This window comes from Phaethon lepturus, unplaced genomic scaffold, assembly GCF_000687285.1.
Source record: "Phaethon lepturus isolate BGI_N335 unplaced genomic scaffold, ASM68728v1 scaffold29601, whole genome shotgun sequence".
In the NCBI taxonomy this organism is placed as follows: domain Eukaryota; kingdom Metazoa; phylum Chordata; class Aves; order Phaethontiformes; family Phaethontidae; genus Phaethon; species Phaethon lepturus.
In genome coordinates this window covers 23991-38220 of record NW_010516035.1, presented here as the reverse complement: position 1 = coordinate 38220, position 14230 = coordinate 23991, and the positions used below count along the sequence as shown (strand labels likewise).

Below are 14230 nucleotides of genomic sequence, written 5' to 3'. Positions count from 1 at the left end.
CTAACGCCGCCGGGGTGCAGGGAGCACACCCGGCCAGCGCCGCGCTGCGTCCTCGGCCTCCCGCCCACCGGCCGCCCCGCTGAACTGACTTAGCAAGGGGGCCTAATTCGTGAGGGTAAGGGAAAAAGGATGAAGCCCCGTCCTTGGGGCTGCCCGTGCATGTGCTTGACTTTACAACTGCTGTCGTGAACACGACTACAACAAATAATCCCTCTGAGGTCTTCACGTGTAGCAGCTGTAGGACCTCCAAGTGTCCCACAGCTCAAGACATGTATTACTTTTGTAAAAAAGAAGTGGATTTCATGTCTGACTTAAAAAAAAAGCCTTTAAAAATTGTAAATTGTTGAGGGAGTGATATAAGCGTGTTCTATCCTTTTAGGCAGAACTTAAATCTTGTATTTCAGTATCAACAGATCTGTTGCTTCTTTCTGAAAACTGCATGTTTGTCTGACAGAGTCTGCTTGCTGAGAGGGTTCAGGAGGTCTTTTCAACCTGATTTGCAATGTATGGGCTTTTCTAAAGAAAGCTAAATCTATCAGAAGAAGTCTTGTTTTTTTTAGCTCTATAAGCAACCAGATTGTATTAATGTATAAGTGGTATTTTTTATGGTGCTAGCAAAGTATAAAGGACGTGTGTAGAACTGTCGAAAACACTCAACTTTCATTTTTATCTCTCCTTAGAAATATACCAGGCATATTTTAAGCTTGCTGATTGTGTGACTCCTCACTTTCCCTAATGATTAGTGCTTATGAGTTTTTCATGAGGATAACACATATGCATGTTTGGAGTTAGGAGTTCTGCTAGGTGTTATTGGCAAGGTGATCTTTCTCTATACTTAGAGTTTTTATTGCAACTCCACAAAACTTTTATTAATTTCCATGCATAAAATGCGTTAGCATTAATCAGTTTCTAAAACCTATTCTGCTTGGCTTTTCTTGGAAATTTATTTTTACATAGACTTGTTTTCTCAGACCTTGTTTCTTTCATAGTCTTATAGTACTTTTGTGACTGTTCCAAGTATTTTCCAGCCAGGGAAAAACATGTACTACAATATGCATTTCAAATGATGATACATAGTTGTAGGAATGGTATTTGTGATGTTAAATAGATGTCTCAAAAGCATGGTTAAAAAGATGGAAAAAAGAACAGCATGTTCCTGTGTTTCTAGTTCAGGGTTCTAATTTTATGTCCGCTTAATATGTTGCAGAAAGGAGTTCTGGGTGGTGGAACGTGCTACAACTTACACTGGGGTTTTTTTTACAGTTAATAAAATTTCTCATCTGTAGCCAGATATCTAAAACCATAACTTTTGTTTTCATCACTATCATTAGACATGCGAACACATTATTTTATCTCTTGACTACGCATTTCCTTTTCTTTCAAAGAGAAGACTGGTGAGATAAAAGAATTTTTAAGTAGCTTTTGGCATTTACAGAAGCAAGTGTTATGAGCAGTAATCCTTGTGTGTCCTCTTTGGATTCTTGGTTGCTCTGTGCAGGCACAATTACCATTGATTAGTCTGCCAATTTTCAGCATAACCCTGAGCTTGCAGATCAACGCCATTGCTAAGAGCGGTCTGTCATAGTCAACAGAGGGCTAGTAAGAATTTCATTTAGAAACAGGAAGAATTGGCACTAGAGATGGAATATAAGGAATGACCACTCCTTTTCTTCTGTTAATATCTCAGCAAATAATTAAAACATTTAAAATGCATTAAATTTATGTTTTAAATAGTTAATCATCAAATACTCTCTTCTGTATTAAAGCTGTGTTACTGTACTCCACTGCCCATGTGATCTGATCCTGCAGATACTTGTTCTTCAGTAATTTCAAAGGCTTACGTATTTATAGCAAAGCATTTGCTGGGCCGGGCCTGTCAAGTGCTCAAGGACTTGCTTTTGCTGCTCTTGTCTTGCAGACACCACTCATGCTGGAGATACAACCATGTTTACAGAACTGGCTTCAAACATGGCTGAAAAGTTGTTTAAGTAAAGTACAGCATGGTTTAAGAAATACTTACCTAAAAGGCAGCTTTTTATAGCAGAAACATGTTTTTTTTGTTGTTTGGTTTATACAAATATATTCCCAGCCAGTCTTCCTGTGACAATAGCACCTGGTTATGAGATTTATTTCCTCATTTCTTTTTTTGTTGTCTTAGTCTGAAAACTGCATCCCTGTCAGGAGGCAGGACTAACTTGAACCGCATTAAGTCAGCTGAGATAATACCCTTTTATCTCCAGTGGAAGTAAAACCATAGTGAATGAGAAGTCCTATCCCCTAATTTCTTTCCTGGAACATCCTTATATTGTTTTGTTTCCATACATAATAACAACAGAGTTTACTTTTGATAATTGTAATAAGTAGTCTCAACATCTGTGATTTATTTTCCAATCTAATAAGCTTTGAAGATTAAGTTATGGCATATATAACCAGCATAGTTTTTTCCTGTGATGTTGCTGTGGCTTCAAGGGCTTAAAAATACTCTGATATATGTATGACAGTTTTGCACAGTACTGGGCATTGGAATCCTTTTCACATACTGGCCAGCACTTTGGAGCTGACAAACTATTTTGGGGGGTAAAAAGAAAAAGTGTATGTCCTTGCTTTTACAGCTCTGAAGATAATATCGAAGTGTAAACCAATTCACTGCTATTTTTCTGAGTTTGGAAACACACTTCCCATAGATGTTCCCTTTCTCTAGGTCTTGATACTTTTACTGGTGAGAAGTGGGCAAAACTAACCATAGTAGATAAAGGCACTTCTGGAAGACAATGTGAAAGCTGGTGGTAAGGTAAGAAAGGGTCAGGAAGCAGCAATGAAGATATAAGCCTAATAGGAGTACAGCTTTCTAGAAATCTGTGGTTTGCAGTAGAAAAAAGGAATAAACTTAAAAGGAATTGGTAGATACAGTGTTTTTGAATTGAAAGTTAAATTTGTGGGCACTTTCAAAATACTGAAAATGACTCTACAATTCTGTGGTGATTCTTTCTCTTAAAAAGAAGTATGTGAATGAAAGGACTGTAAGGAGTGTATCTAGCTGCGATATTTTATATGCAAATAAAACACTGGATGGGTATAAGGACAACTACACAAATCGGGTAGCTGATTCCAGATCAACTTTGGAGTTTTTGATTGTTGCAGCTGGCCATCTTACTGCTTGTGTGTACAGCTGTCAGTTGAAAAGGTGGTAAAAGGATAAAGGAATAATTAGCAAAATAGTTAAGTATTATTCAAGATTAATTTTTTTTCCTTTCATGTAAGATGAGCTCCATGGGTAGAGGTGTGCCGCCTTTTATTAGACCAACTTACGTTGTTGGAAAGGGTAGGTGAGCTTTCAGGTATGCAAGCCTCTTTCAGGTTTGAATTAGAAACAGCAGAATGCAAAACAAAATTGAAAACAATCGATACATGATTTTTATAGTAATTCTGTTAGGCATATTAGCCAACGGAGCAGTCTGTGTCACGAGAAGGTGATGAAGGTTCTCACTGCAAAATGGCAGTGTTGTCATGGTAGCTGCTATACCACCATGAAAGTGAACAGCATGTGCTCTCCAAAGTCAACCAGCTTTCACTCTGAGGGCTTATCTCATTTTCGTAACTGTTGGATATTTCATTTGGCTCTCTTAGCTGCTCAGTCAAAGAGCTGTAAGGAAAAAGGTTGCTCTATGAACTGAAAAGGAGGAAAACAGGCTTGGGGAATGGGAATATTTGGACTAGACCGAAGGCTGTTATCAGTGGTAAGGACTAATAAAGCATGTATATGTTTGGTAGGAGGAAAAGTTGATGAATTTTTATGATAAAAAAAATGCAAGTTTTCTGATTTTCTTCGGTGTGTCTGCCAGTCTTGCAAGTATCTTATTAGTCCTGCAAGTTTCATATTAGTAGTTGCTGAGGGAAATTACATTCCTCCTGCAAATCCCTGCTGATAATTGCATGACTAATGTGGAGTGTGATGCGTTTTGGAAACTTCAGGGTATCACCTGAAGCTAGCAGCTGTGGGAGTTGTTTGTGCTGTGAAACTATTTTAGGCAAGGTTTGCCGGAGAGATGAATTGTTGTTACAGTTACTGCCAATGAGTGGTGCCTTACAAGTCTACTTTGAAGCCTAGCTAACATTCAGAATGTGGATTATAGCAAAAAGTAGGATAGGGTGGTTTGGTTTTGTTTTGCTTTGTTTTGTTTTTAAATTGCAAATGTTAATCATAATCCCCACTCCCCCCTTTGGTTCCAAAGAAACTTTATGCGTGACTTAATGTGACCCAAAATACAGGTATCGGGTTAGGTTCTGGCCCTGCTGGTATGATCCATTTGCAAAAGAGTGTTTCTTATGCAGCACTTCAAGATGCTGTGCATGTTACAGCACATGCTCCACTGACTTTCTCTCCAGCAGCGATTCAACTTGACAGGTTTTTTCCGCTGGGGCATGAACTGTCTGGCTATACTTAATTTTTCCATATTCTTTCTTGCATTAGAATGGTGTTGGGATAGGCATCTCTGTACAGAGATATTGTCGTCCACGTTTGGAGACTGTCTGAATTCGGTTGTATTTCTTCTGAATTTCATAGCAAAACTCTCATAATTTTAGTTTGGGTAATTGTAGTCCTAAATTGGAGTTGTTAAAGTGGTAGATTTTTTGATGTTCTTCAGCTATGAAGTAGAAGAGGTAACTGTAAATCTTTATTTGATAGTTTTCTCGAACTGTTAGTTTGGCTATAGCACCCAATGCATAGGACAGGGCCTGAGATCCTGCTGTGTGTCAGTAGAAGCTGCAGAGTAGGCTTTGGAAGACCTGTGAAAGGAACATGCTGCAAAAGTAGAATCATGATTTCTAGTAGGCTTAAAAACAAAAACCAAGAACCTCCAAAATTTGAACTGCTAATACAGTGAAACTCAGCTAGGTTTAATTCTATTAGCTTTTTTATTTTTAATAATAGATGTGCATAAACTTAATTTGCTTTTAAATAGAAAATGTCTTTAAATCCAAATTGAAAGTAAATGTAAAACTGAATGATTGTCACAGTATGTGCTGTGGCTAGTCTGGAGCAGAGCTAGTGAGTGCCCCTTACAGCATCGAAAAACTAAGTGCCGGCTTTCGGTGGAGGCATGCACCTGACTCATTCCTTTAGCCAGCTGCCAATTTTTCACAAAGTATGTAGGAACTTTGTATCTTTGTGGCTTCTTCCCCTCGGTGAAGGAGTGTTAAAACTGATCAAGAGATTCACACGTTGGGGGAGAAGGCAGAAATGACAGAAATTCAGCGTCTCTGCCCCTCTCCCTAATAAGCTTTGTTTCCTTAGGAAACCAGGCTAAGAGGCATGTCCTCATTTCAGCTGTGTTTTTTGCATTGCAAATTTTGAGCTTTGCTCCAAGAAGTCCTTACTGCATTTGCAGTCTCCAGAGTGGTGTGTTGAGCCTTGGGGAATTTCTCTTCAGCCTAGCATCCTGAGGGGTGATGAGGAATGGGAGCAGTAGCATTTTTCGTAGTTGGGAGTCGCACAGGGAGTAGAACAGGGCCAATGGAACTGAAAGACCTACTTTGGTGAAGCACTCCAGAATCACCACCTTTACAAGCACACCAATTCCTCTTGCATAGCCTGAAGGAAATAAGATCAACCAGTCAGGTTAGTTAGGGAGTCACTGAATAAATGTGAAAACAAAGGAGCTCTAATGTTAATAATGTTCATGGTTTAAGAAATGGTAGAGGAGAAAAATAGGCATCACAGGTGTTTAGTTAGGTTTCATATGCTTCATTGCATGGAAGATTGAACAATAATATAGGACAAAAGGAATACTTTGCTATAGCTCAGCAGAGGCATACTTCTATATCTGTCAAATAGTGCAAATAACTCGCCTTTTCAATTTTTCCTCCTGAGCGCAAATTTAAAATGTAAAAGACACTGTTGTCAGCTTATGAGGAGAATGAAGGGCCGTTTGTCCTATTAGGTAGATTCACAAAAGATGTGAACAGGGTTGTCTTGTGCTGAAGAAAACACATCTGGGTCCAAATTGGAACTATGCTGAGACTAACTATACTAACTATACTTTAAAAAGCAGTGTCTTTTATTTGGCAATGATACATTGGATCAGGTACTACAAAAACCAAATGCATATCGATTAAGCTTAAGCATGAATAAAAATATCAAAGCAACTTTCCAAACTGTATTAATATTATAGGATTGTAAAACACTGAAAATCCTTTCTAAGGAAGCTGTAGAGCACGCGTTCCTTTACATTGGTACAACAGTTTCCTGTAAAGCTACTAAGTTTTTTAATTTAACAATACTTAGTCATCAACCCTTTTAATATGTAGATAAAGATCATTGATCTAAAATGAGATTTGTAGCTCTTCAGACTGGATAGAGACATTAACGAGAGATTATTAACGTCCTTTTACAGCTTCTTATCAAAATGCAGGGATGCTTCTATCTGCATGCGTTACTGTTCTAGTTGCTCTCTTCATGCAGTCACGTGCCCACTTCATAAGTGTTACAAAATGTTGAAGCAGCGTAAGTCTCACAGAAGAGCTGTTAGCATGTTGAGTAGTTCATCCATCTTTAGCTTAAATATTCCTCTTTTCAGAACTGATAATGTAGTTGGAATAGCGTGAATGTTGCCAAAATATCGTTTCCTACCTGCAAAAAGATCAAATTTGTTCATTTCAGTAAAAATGAATAACCATGTTTGTTCTTACACTAATACATTTTATTGCCATTTTAAATACAGAACTTTTTATTCACCAATTCTTGGTGTCTTAGCACCTTGTACATGGACGCCGTATTTTTTTCTATTATTTTCTTTCTAATATTTCAGAACTTTAATAAGAGAGAGAGAAATGGATTTGGGAATTAATTTTTTTTTTTTCCTTTCCCTTTTCTTTCAGACCTGGAGCAAGCACCTACACTCTTGGCTTTGCCTCAGGATAACCTGTGCCTACACTGACGTTAATAGAAAGTGATGTGGAGGCAGTAAACTTGTAGTTCAACAGAATTTACAAATCAATGAGATCTACTTGCTCGTGATAATTTTACTAGTCTTTTTTGAGATGCTAACAGGTTCTTCAAATAAAAGCGAATTTTATTTTGGGAAGCAATCTTTTGATGTCTTTCCTGTGAAAAAGATGACAGACTTTGGCCTAAAGTTTTCCAAAGTGCTGATGTTGAGTGCCCAGTTGCTGAGAAGGTTTCCTGTCTTTAGGCAGTATGACATTCCGTAAAAACAAAATTGATGCTTTTAATTTTTTGAATATTTTAGTGTTAACTTTTTTTAAATTCTTGAAGAGACTCTGGTAGCTCTTGGAAGCTGGTCGTCTAGAGCTCCTATCTTGGAGGGGACTGTTTTTAAGAAGCTCTTTTCTGTGTAAAATGCTACTGACCTTAAACATACCAGTACTTTATCTCTTGCGATGCTAAAAGAAAGCTCTGTCACCATTACTAGAAATGGCCTAGATGGGCTTGAAAGAATAAAACGTTAAAGTTTTACTTTAATCTGTAGTATTACTACATATTTAGCAGATGTTCCTGGGTAGCAGGAAGGCCTGCCTGACCTACTTTCATTTTAATCACTGAAGGTTTCATGCTGGCAAAGTTAGATTTCTGGCCTGAAAGCTGGTCTTCTGAGTGTGGGTTGTCTTTTCTTTCTTTTTTTCTTGGAGGGATATTGGTGAGAGGAAAGCAGAAAAAAATTCAATATAAAGGATTTTGTCTCCTCCTTTCGGGTCTTTTTATTCTGTCTTGAAATATTGGCATATTGCTGCAGCAGTAAGTAGCAGCTCATTCACAGGACTGCTGCTCAGTTTTCCTTTGCAGCACATCCCATCAGCCCCTCGAATTTTTTCTGGAGTGTCTTTTCATGAGAAGGTGACTTCCTTCCAAGGAAACAACTATAATTCTATTTTACAGTTGTAGGAGTCTGCCTGTACCAATTAATATGTTCATATTTTTCCTATTTACTTTCTTCTCTTCTTACTTTTCTTTTTGTATTTTGTAGGGTATTTCTCTGACTGTGAAATAATTGCTGTATAGCTTGCGCTCCGGCTGTTCTTGAAGTTTGCCACCATATATGCAAATCAATTCATATGCATGTGTCCTAGTGGCTGCTTTTTCCCCTCTTGCATTTTTTAAGTTTCCTCTTTGATTGCCAGTGGAGGTTTTGCGACACAGATAAGATTTGTGGACGCTAGCAAATAACATTGCTAGCCCTTGGCAGCCTGCTGGTTGGTTTTCATTCCATAGTCTTGTAGGTCATCTGTTGAATACCTGTGTCAAAACTGTGGCTGTTGGTAAGGGCGTGGTGAGCTTTTAGTGTGTGTTTGAAAAAGCCATGAACTGGTCAGAGTGCTGAAGAGGAAACCTCCAACAGAATTGGGTAATTGGGACAGGGGAGAGCGGAGGCATTTGACACTGATCTTAGGCAAGTTTACAGCCTTTGACTTTGAACAGAGAGGTAAGTTGTTCTGTAGCACAGTCTGAAATGGACTGTTGCTAGATCCTCTTCCCCTGTTTCTGTCTCCAGGGGCAGATGTCTTAATTCCTGCAAGAACCATGGTCAGACAGGTAACAATCCAGCCTTTTCTTCCAGGGGAAACACCTGCTGCGGGACAGTTTGGACACTTGCAACTTTTGTCAAGAGCATGGAATGTATGAAGGCAAATATTCTGATGCTTGTGATGAAGAATGCTCCGCACTGTCCATTGTGTTTGACTCCTCAGTTTTCCTCCTAAATTCCTAGGCCTGTATAGCATAGATAATTTTTACAAGGCGGCCATAAATTCCATGCATTCAGGTCATTTTGTTCATAAAAACAGTGGGAAGATTTAGTAACTAAATAGGTGCCATTCCTTTGTAGAGCTGTAGCTTCAAAACTACATTTTACAGTTTTGGGACTTTACTGTTGTAATTTTGATCCCTTACATAAACTTAGAGAATGTCCGAGCTCTTACAACCCTGTTAAGATTTGGGTAGCAGCGAGAGGAAGGCTTACCTTGGGCTGGCTGCAGTGGTTCCTGTTCCAGCTGCTGCCGTACCGTTTGCATGCGCTTCCTGCCACCGCAGTGGGGTTGGCTCAGCTGCTTGTGCAGTGTTTGCTGAGAGGCTGCAAGTGTGTGTGTTTAAAAACAGAGACTTTAAATAACCAAACTTTGATGTCCTCCCAGTTTGTAAACTGAGGTCCTCTGGTTTGGTACTAACTCTGCAGTTTGAAATAACCATAACTTCACCCTCAGAAAATGAGCTTCATTTCAGCTATAGCTTCCTAGCAAAGTCTTAACTGTTTTGGACAAAACACTTTACTGCAAGGGGGAAGAGAAAATTACTTGCTATTCCTCACACCAAGTTGGTAAGGCAAAAGTTAAGCAGCTTTGTTTCGTCCTGAAATCAAAGGCTGAAGTGTGGGAATTATTTATGAATTGCTCTCCCCTGAAAGATGGCAAAAAATCTTACTGTGTGGAAGAGTTTGAACTGCATTTACCTTGCTGGTTGAGACCTCCAGACAGGCAGTTTGTGTTCAGCGTGTGTAGCCACCCCCAGGGATGTTTGCAACATGGCAAAGAGTTGTTGCTTTGTCTGTCAACACTTAACCCTGTTCCTCCTTCTGAGCTCTGGAGCAGTTACCAGAAATTCTCATGTGCTTGTGGTCTGAATATTTCTTCACAATAAACAAATGTGCTGGTATTGATCAGGGAAGCAGTTAAAGATTAGAAATGTTCATGTTGCTGAAAATTTAACACAAACGTTTTTATTGCATGTGAGAGAAAAAAGGGACTTCTATATTCTTCCGAAACTGGTAAAATTTATAGAAGATTGGAATGAGGCAAGAATGGGTAGACTTTTAAAAATTATAACCTGTAACAAAACGTCAAATGGATTTTAGTTAAATGTGGAAAAATGCTAAGGCAGGGCATGAAGAAGTGTTCCACCACAGCTAGTTGTTTGCCAGTGCTGTATAACAGAACTTAGATGTTCACTGAGGAGAGGATAATAAAAATAGCCTTGATCCCTAGGAAAGGAGGTGAGAGAGTTGAGCACAGAAGCAAGTGAATTAAGGAGCTTGTGGAGTTGTCTTCATTACTGGTAGACAAATGCATTAAGGATACGTTAAATGTTGTAGGACTTCTTAAATGATAAAACTGGAGAGTAGTCTTAGAAACCTTCTTCATTTCCTGTCTTATTTCTCTGCTCTTGAAACACTGTGAGGAAAGAAACTGAGACAAGGAAGGGTTGTGCAAGGCGACCTGTCTTCTGTAAAAGCCCACATCTGCTAAATCTTACACGGTGAGTGCAAAACTCGCTTTGTCCATGCCTTTCAGCCCTCTACTCTTAGCATCTGTAACGTTGAGGGTGTTTGTGAGGGGGGACGAGGCCTCGTGGTGACTGCAGGCGGCTCTCGTTCCTCTCGCATCCCTTGGACCCAGAGCAGGGACTTCTGTCCAGCCTTGGAGCAGACACCGGTGCTGTAATGCATCCAGACGAGTGAATCTTGCCTGTTGGGTGCCTGTGTTAACAGGCCCTGATGAATGGACTCGTTGAGGAACAGTCGGTTTATATGTTAAATCAGTAACTTTATTTCCTTATTATTTAAATGTTTAAAATGTCTGTGTGTGTCTCTTAGCATTGGGCACCAGGGCAGGGCTTGCAGATTCAGCTGTTCAGAAAGTTTCTGCCAACATTTTAACTCCGGTCTTTTGTTGGAGCTTGTTTCCATCAGAAGTGGTTGAGCAGAAGGGGCTGGATGCCGTGCCCCAAAGCCCTGTAGTACTGCTGCCACTGCCCTCCCAGATCTTTTCAGCATCTTCTCACGTGGTCTCACTCTGGCGTCTGGGCCAATTTTGTTACCGGTAACTTCTTCTGCTGTCTGTAAAAGCACAAAATAAAACCAGGCTCAAAACTGAAATTCTCTGTTAGGTTTTGGGAGTTTTTTGTGCTCACTGTGTTTCATTATAGTAGACTACTGTGTTTGCTGTATTTTATTTTATTTTCTTGTAATGAAGCATACTGCAGCTTCCTCTCCCTATGACAAGAAGGAGGAGGGTCAGTAGTTTAAGCAAAGGCTCAATGTTTGTTACCTGGTTTAGGAAGACCTAGTTAACTATGTTGCTTAGTTTTAAAAGCAGGAAAAGAGATCACTTGATCGGTCAGCAGGACCACATGACAGGCAGCTGAATGTAATTAGGTGGGTAGGGTGGTTGTGTGGGGCTGCCAGCTTTGCGTGTTAGTGTGAATTTTAGAGCTGCTTTTCTGAGCTACGCTATTTTGTTTTTATTTTCTTTCTCTGCTGATACTACCTGTAGATGAGAAATGGCTCTCTTTGCATGACTATGGTACTCGAGATCTGAACTGTGTCAGGAAACTCGTCGCTGAAGTAAGTACCCTTGGAAAACTACAGATCAATTTGCAGCTGATAAGCATAGGTATGTAAACACTTTCTCTTTTTTTATTTATTTTCATAAGATTTATTACATTGTTTTCTTGAGCTGACAGTTGTGTGCCAACTGTTTCTCTGTTGAGAGCTTTGAAACAATGTCGCTGTACTTTTGACCAACTGCCTGAAATATTTTGATTCTGAGACACAATTCAGCATTGCTGCATCCTCATGTTCTCAAAACTGGGAAGTATACTGGCTTATGTAAAACATGGGCTTTGGGTTTAAATGACAAAACTGCAGCTCTTTGGTACGTCTTTGGTCATTGCTTTTCACAAAGAAATCAGTCAGATTTAAAGACAAACCTGGGTAAGTTTACTAGTAAGATTAAACTAAATGACTGCAGTGACCAGTGTGTGGATTCAGTAACTATAAGGTGCCCTTTCTGATCCCAGGTCATCAGCCTACATTTCCTTCCGTGTTAAGTCAAACTTCTTCTGCAGTTAGAATGTGGAATTAGACCTGTGATAGTAAAGTGTACTGTGCAAATAAGATTTCATAATACAGAGCAAAGTAACTCAACATTTTAAAATGTTGTACTGCTTGAATTTCTCCCCCTCTATTTATTCCTATGTTCTCATTAACATATAAAGATAAATTATACTTAATAAAACAGTCCTTTAGAATAGTGGGGTTTTTTTAACTGGGTTGTGCGCAAATATGTTTGTTCTTAGGTACACTAAATGTATGGATGAGAACAGGAATAAAAACGATGTGTTGCACAGTCTGTTATTTTTAGTTAGGAAGTTAAATTGGACTGCGAGGAACCACAAGAGCTCATCTAGTTCAGATTCCTTGTTCAATCATATAGTCATGGTTTCAATCTTAAAATTAATTACCGTAAAGGCAATATGGGGGTGGGATGTTATTGCTGTGTTTCACATCTCCTCTAGAAGAAACTCAAAATTTACATGCACATCTGACTAGGTCATTCCTTGCCACCCCAAGCATGAATTTGTAATCAGGCATCCTTTTTAGCCTGTGTGTTTGCCAGTGTTTTTCTAATCATGGGCCAAAACTCCAGTTTTTGTAGATTATAAATAACCAAGGAGGAGTTGTTCAGAGAATGGAAAACAGTATTCCTCTCCACTTCTGTGGGAAGGTCACAGGGCTTTCCCAGGGTTTTAACTGATGTCTAGCGTAGAGTGTCTTAATATGATTTTTCTTTTTCAAGTCCTGATCATCACTCCTTGACTTGCGTTTATGAGAAAGAAGGAACAAATTCATAAATGTAGTTAAATATGTTTTCTTGCAGTTTCCTTATAGACGACCTCAGTGTATGAAAAAGCTTATATGAAATAACTGTGAGGAAGGATTTTTGTAAACATTGGTGCTTGACTTAGTAGTGGTTTTTTTCTGTGGTGTGCTGGATGGGTTGGTTGTCATAGTTGCTTCCTTGTAATTTACTGTTATATAATGCTTTTCAGTTACTGCATTATATGTTCATTTTGAATGTGTGTTACAGAAACAATTTCTAGCACATTTTTCTAATAGCCTAAGTTATTTGAGGATTAAATTTTGATAATGTTGGGGTTCTGTTGTATAGAGCAAAACAATATTCTAGCATGTGGTGCTGCCCTCCTTTCCCTCACTGTACTCCCAGTGGATTTCAGTATGTTTGCTTTTTTCCAGCATGTCTTCCGTTTACAACGCTATCTTAAACAAAACACCCTTAGTAATTAAGCCTGCTAAAGACAAAGGAGGAGTCTAATTCAGCTGGGATTCTTTAAACATGTCACTAAGAATGGCATCAAAGAGAAATTTTCATTTTTTTGCCTTCAAAAAAAAATTGAAAACGAGCCGACCAACAAAAATTCTGAAATTAATCAAAATTTTAAAAATGAACTCAGAAAATCTTAAAAGAAATTAATGGAAAAAGTCCTGCAACATATGCTAGTGGGGTGAGGGAAATAAGCTCTTGTGTAGAAATAACTTTTTAAGGAGAAAAAGTTAAGAGTAACTTTTCTTTGGTCTAAAATGTTTGACTTCATAACAAGGAAGTAATACAGCTCCTGTGTGCCAATTTTGTTAAACACTGTGTCATAGGGAATGAAGTCTTTACAAAAATTCAGTTTTGATGCATTATGGTGCATCTGTTGGTATAAACAGGAGCAGAACTGGGATCTTACTGAGGTGGGAATTCTCTGGGAGTGAGTGGGTTGGTGTATGTTAGCATAGCTCCACTATAGACACTGCCGCTGTACTGATTAATGCTGAGGTTTTCTTTTTTTCATGTACTGAATTTGTTTTTACTGGAATCTCATTACTGGATTTTAATTTCCTTTTATAGGAAACCATATGCATTCATTTAAAATCAAACCAAACACTGCAAGCCAAAGTCAGTCTTTTAATAGAAGATGAAACAGCAGATGAAACTACTTTAATGAATCTTTTCAGATAATAATTCTAACTGAAGACTTTTGGGGTAGAAGTAGGAAATTGCCTGTTAGTGTAGGTCATCTAAAGGGAAACTTGAGGACACTTTGTCTGCATGAAATGTTAAGAAAGAATTCTGCAGAAAGGCATCTACAACATGAAAAGCTGGCAACAGCCAGAGCTGTTACTCTACAGCCATCTTGGGGCCCTCCCTCAATCTGTGAGTAACTAAGATGAATAGTATGAGCAAACTGTGGCATTAGACTTGTGATTCTTTTTGCATTCCTTGCAGGGTTCTTGCATACTTCCATGACAAGAATCAGTGTAAGAAATTCTAGTTTGGTGTGCTGTTTATCTGAACAGTCTTTGCTGTATATCAAGATTTAACTATAAATTCATGCTGTAATATGGGATTCTGATCAGAGCAGTAAGATAAATGG

General features: G+C 38.8%; 1 protein-coding gene across 1 annotated transcript in view; it reads left to right on the top strand.

The window, feature by feature from the left end:
* The first annotated feature begins 37 nt into the window (after window positions 1-37).
* RAB27A (RAB27A, member RAS oncogene family) overlaps window positions 38-14230 on the top strand; it is a 31265-nt gene continuing 17072 nt past the window's right edge. The window contains exons 1-3 of the mRNA XM_010295953.1: window positions 38-48; window positions 8384-8388; window positions 11284-11403. The gene's annotated coding sequence lies outside the window, so the exon portion shown is untranslated. The remainder of the gene's footprint in view (window positions 49-8383; window positions 8389-11283; window positions 11404-14230) is intronic.